This window comes from Limulus polyphemus, unplaced genomic scaffold (assembly GCF_000517525.1).
Source record: "Limulus polyphemus unplaced genomic scaffold, Limulus_polyphemus-2.1.2 Scaffold906, whole genome shotgun sequence".
Lineage (NCBI taxonomy): Eukaryota > Metazoa > Arthropoda > Merostomata > Xiphosura > Limulidae > Limulus > Limulus polyphemus.
The window spans coordinates 150,633-155,936 of NW_013666516.1; the positions used below are offsets into that span (position 1 = coordinate 150,633).

The 5,304-nt window shown below is 32.4% G+C and overlaps 1 protein-coding gene across 1 annotated transcript in view; it reads left to right on the forward strand.

Annotated features, from left to right (window-relative positions):
- Nucleotides 1-5,304, forward strand: part of LOC106461153 (cell division control protein 42 homolog) — a 25,250-nt gene that overhangs the window by 17,905 nt on the left and 2,041 nt on the right. The gene's annotated exons all lie outside the window — the stretch shown is intronic.

Consider the following 5,304-nt stretch of genomic DNA (forward strand, 5'->3'; position numbering starts at 1 on the left):
ATTTCTTCACTTGTCCACAATATCTAACATTTCTTTACTTGTTTACATTATCTGACATTTCTTTACTTGTCTACTATATCTAACATTTCTTTACTTGTCTACTATATCTAACATTTCTTTACTTGTCTACTATATCTGACATTTCTTTTCTGGTCTACACTGTCTGACATTTCTTTAATTGTCTACATTATCTAACATTTCTTTACTTGTCTACTATATCTGATATTTCTTTTCTGGTCTACACTGTCTGACATTTCTTTTCTGGTCTACACTGTCTGACATTTCTTTTCTGGTCTACACTGTCTGACATTTCTTTAATTGTCTACATTATCTAATATTTTTCTACTTGTCTGCAATATCTCACACTGTTGTCACATTATTTATCAACCATGAAAAATAATAAAACAGATTTACTGTTTTAATTTAGTAAATACTAATTCAAGAAACGAGGTTCATTAAGAATTGCTTAAACAGAATAATTTTTCAATTTTTCTTTTATGTTGACAATGTGCCATCGTTTTAAAGCCGAACAATAAAATATTCCTATTTCGTGGTCCCATACGATTCATTAAAAGGACTGTAAAGAAATCAAGGTGTTGATATACTCGTTTAAAAAACTTCAATAGTAATTCGAGTGGGCGAACTGGTTAGTTTATCATTCAGAGATATTAGATTCAATCCACTTCTTTGAAAGGTAAAGATAAGACGTTTCAATTAATCCAATGAACTTTCATCCAAACAAATTGTATAACACATTTTAAAAATTAGTTATCCAAGTCTTAGGAGATTCTAATACTTGAAATTTGATTAAGAATTAATAACATCTTTTAATATTAAAAAGAATTAAAAACATTTCTTTTTCAGTTCATCCAAATTTTTTTATTACATATTGAAGAATTTCCCAAATATACTCCAAATACTTTTATTCCGTGATTCGACCATGTTTAGCCTAATTTATTTTCTATTTGCCTTTTCCAAGCACCAGACGATAAAACAAGAGATTTATCTTTATTAAACTTTGATCCAGGATATAATTCAAGTTTCTTTGTTGTGTTTTCAATAACTTTAAGAGAAGTGTGACACAAGGAAATCCAATAAATGGTTTTGTTTTTATATACATTAGCTATAGAACATTTTCTTTACAATTTAGGAAGTTCTTTAAGAACAATATCAAATTTTAGTAATTACCAAAGATCCGGATGATATAAATATTTGTGTTAGACAGGCAACAGGATTTAAAAGGAACGGCTAAAGTTGAAACTAACCAATAAACTACATAAAATATGGTATTTTTGTACATTGCGTCAACTGCTCTTATAATATTGTTACGACAGCGGAAGTCACGTGACCCTGGTAACACGTGATGAGATTCTCGAAGGATCATGAATTTTCCTGACAACTCTAGTTTGTTCCAGGCGCCCTCTTGTTTTAGTATATAAGCCCGGCAAATAAAGCTAAGATAGAATTGCATAGATAGATAGATATAGAGAGAGATAATTGAGTCAAGCAAACAGTAGGCACCGTAAGTAAAGTGTGTAAATCACTGTGATTTATAGAGTGTGTTTATAAAAGTAGTTAAGTTTAAAGTGACGGCGGAAATTCTGTGTATTACAAAGTTGTATTAAGAAAGAATAAACTAATTTTAATTCAAAAAGGACTTGTATCACTGAAGTTTCTCGGAAAGAATTTATTTCGGAAATTAACAAACGAGCAGATACGCAACAATATTCTCTCCAAAACCAAATTATTTGCGTACTTTCCTCAAGCAGTTATGATTTATGAGTTCGAACATTTTTTCAAGATCTAAATTTACAATAGCCAAACATTCGTTATTTTGTTTTGCAGGATTTACTATATCACACATAACATGCATGTCATCATAGATGTATTGATTTGAAACGCAGTAAGTCTGGATCTCATGAATCAGTTGACAGGTTTCGTTCTGTTTGTTATAGCTTTAGAAAATACTTTAAAATCACCAAATAGAAGCGCTACTGCTCGCTATTTTATAAATCAGTCAAATCCCCCTTTTTAGTTAGCAACTAGTTTATATTTCTACAATATTCTCCTGTCTTCAGAGATCCACTAACCACCACGAACTGAGAACTGAAGTTTCCTAACCACTCAACCGTTAGGCCATCAGTTCCAGGGTTACATATCTTTTATCAGTTCCAGGGATACATATCTTTTATCAGTTCCAGGGATACATATCTTTTGCTAATGATTAACAAACATCGGTTATTTCTGTAGACGTTAAAGGAATACCTAAATACTCTTTCACACTTTTTTGGTAAGCTCGTCTCGCCTTCAATAAAACAATCATTAGCTTGGTTTACTGTTCCTTCCGAGTATAATCTCTATAAAAATATTTATAGAATTTATTTCATTTGTATTCTGAGTTACCCTATAATTTTTAGTTTTCTAAACTGTTAATACGGTGTTTTATGTATTAGGTGTTTGTCCTAATCTAAATAAAATAATAATAATGATAATGGTGTAGGCCTAATTCTTTAGATTCGTTCATTGACTTCACAGCGTTTAGTTCAATCTTCAATCAATTCTTCATATATGTAATAAGTATTATCAGTAATAGATAATTAACATAAACTTATTTTTAAATGCCCAGAATCCCGTTACTTTATTAATTCAACTTTCCTCAATTAGAAATAGTTAAGTATGTGCCTTAATCACTCCTTCCATACGATCCCACCACACTCTATCATTCTCAAAGTTTTCTTTTGTTTAGAAACCTGTTATAATTTCATCAATTTTCATTTACACACGTGGTATTTTACAATCATTTATTATTTAACTGCCAACATACAAAACTTTTGAATAACGTGCAACTACTGCTGAATGATCAGAAATAAGGAAATCCAAACATTCTTGTCATCACAATAGAATAACGAATAACTTATCTAATCTGGCTTTTAACGTAACGCCTCCTCTTTGGCCAGTCCAAGTATATTCCTTGGATGAAGATATCTAAAAACATCAAGCCAGCCAAAATGATTTACCAAAACATTTAGTTTATCTTATATATGATACCTGTGATCTCCTGAAGGTATACTGTCTAATTCTGTATTCAACGCTACATTAAAATTTGGCTTGGTTTGATTTTTAAGCACAAAGCAACACAATTGGCTATCTGTGCTCTGCCCATCACGGGTATCGAAACCCGGTTTTTATCGCCATAAGCCTGCAGACTGACAACTGAGCCATTGGAGGGCGTGAATTGAAATCTCCAGTTAAACACATCAAATCATTAATATGTAATTCACCAAATCCTTCTCAATATAAGCTAAACATTTATATGTTGTTGGTTTTTATCCAATTCTGGTAAATACACAATGAATAAATGCAAATTTGACTCTTCTGATTTTATCAGTACGTGCAAAATATTACCTTTAGACTCAGATATAAATACTATTTCCTTATGACTTATGTAAGCCTGTTAGTACGCCAGATCCATGATGTTGTGTAGTATAGGTTTGCCACATTGGACTATCTGCTGTGTCCACCGCGGGAATCAACCCCCGCATTTTAGCGTTGTAAAGTTGGAAACTTACCAATGTCCCACTGGGGGACGTGTAGTATAGGAATCTATATAAATATAACAGTACTGTCACTTTTGTGTCCATGTAACTACTTCGCAGGGTGTGGATAGATCTTCACCAAAATTGGTATGGAGGTTCATTAGGTACATACAAATTTTCAGTTTTGTGTTTTTACCATTACTCCGCCCCCTGTTGATAGATCTTCACCAAATGTGGCATGAATGTTTTTTTTTGGGGGGCGGGGGGGTCTGTGGAGAGATACAAGCAAACTCGTGGTTTCACATTTTGTGTTTTGAAGTTTTTATGGACGTTTTTGCGTTTTTACAATTACATATAGGGGAATCAACTTTTCATGTCCTAAAATAATATTTCATTAATCATGAATTTACATAACTTTCGTCCAGGGGACGGGTACTCCAGCTAGTTAATAATATTATAATTCCACTTTTTCCATGATAAAGATTAGGTCTCTATATGAACCTTACTATGTTGTAGTGCAATAATTTGTGCATTTTGTAGTGTGTCATGTGGCCAAAACAACCTGTAAAACACATTATGTGCTAGTAACACGAATGATAGTTTAGGTATTTGACGCTTTCTGCAGCTCGGACTGTGGTAATCCAAACTAACACATACTTTCAGTGGATGTGCTCTACTGCACTCTTATTTCACATACCAGATTTCAAGGCAAAATCTATTAAGAAATGCATGAGATATAAAATCTCCAACTTTGATTGAAGTTTTCCTATTTTTTCTTCGCACAGAAAGTACTGAACTTTTATTTGATAAAAGAACATAATTAACTTTAATGGATTTTTTTTCAAATTTGGTACACTGGTAAATTTTTACAACCTACAATTAGATGTCAAATTCGGTCAAAGTATAAGCCACACGTACAAAGTTATTCAACAGAAACCTCTCAATTTTGACCAAAACATTTGCACATGCTTACGCAAAAACTCACGTAAGCTATCGGTCTAAAATTTTTACCATGGATTCACTTAAGCTTAAAAGTTGATAGTGTTTAATTTTTTGTCACTTGTATTAAAGACAGCTGATTTAGAGCAGCAAAACTATAGGTTGAAGGCATATGCTGATACACAAGTATTGGTTAGGCCAAGCAAACTAGATTAGCAGTTTCTAACTCAAGTTTTCAAAAGAATCATACATGTGGACGGTTATTATTCATTGCCAACTTTTAAGTACAAATTTGCTCAATTTTATTAAATTCTGCTAATTAAATAGCGTTGATATTAGCTTAAGGAATTAGCGTAAATAATGATGTTTGATACGGCTGTACCGAGTGCATGCGGGTGATGACAAGAAACTGTTAATCTAGATTCCATGGCGTTACTATAAAGGAAGTTAATTACACTGTTTTATAGAGGAAAAATACCACCATATATTTAAAAGAATCTGGTTGATTCTGTAAAGTATAGGTCTGTTCCGAACAATACGATTCCGATCCTAAAATTAATGTTGGTTACTACTGAGTGTTGCTTTCTTACTTGCTGTGGTTTGCTGGTGGGTATTGACAGAAAGTCATGATATCTAATCAAAAACATCTTAGGTGTGAAAAAAAAAGGTGCAGCCAAAAAATGATTGAACGTGCGACTTAAAGGAATGAAATCAAAATTGGCAGCCAATTTTGTTCAACTAGGGGCATGATGTTGGGGAAAACAAAATACGAGGCCTAGCTATCTAATGAATGAATATTTGTTGTAAAATTCTTATCAATGCTATAAGT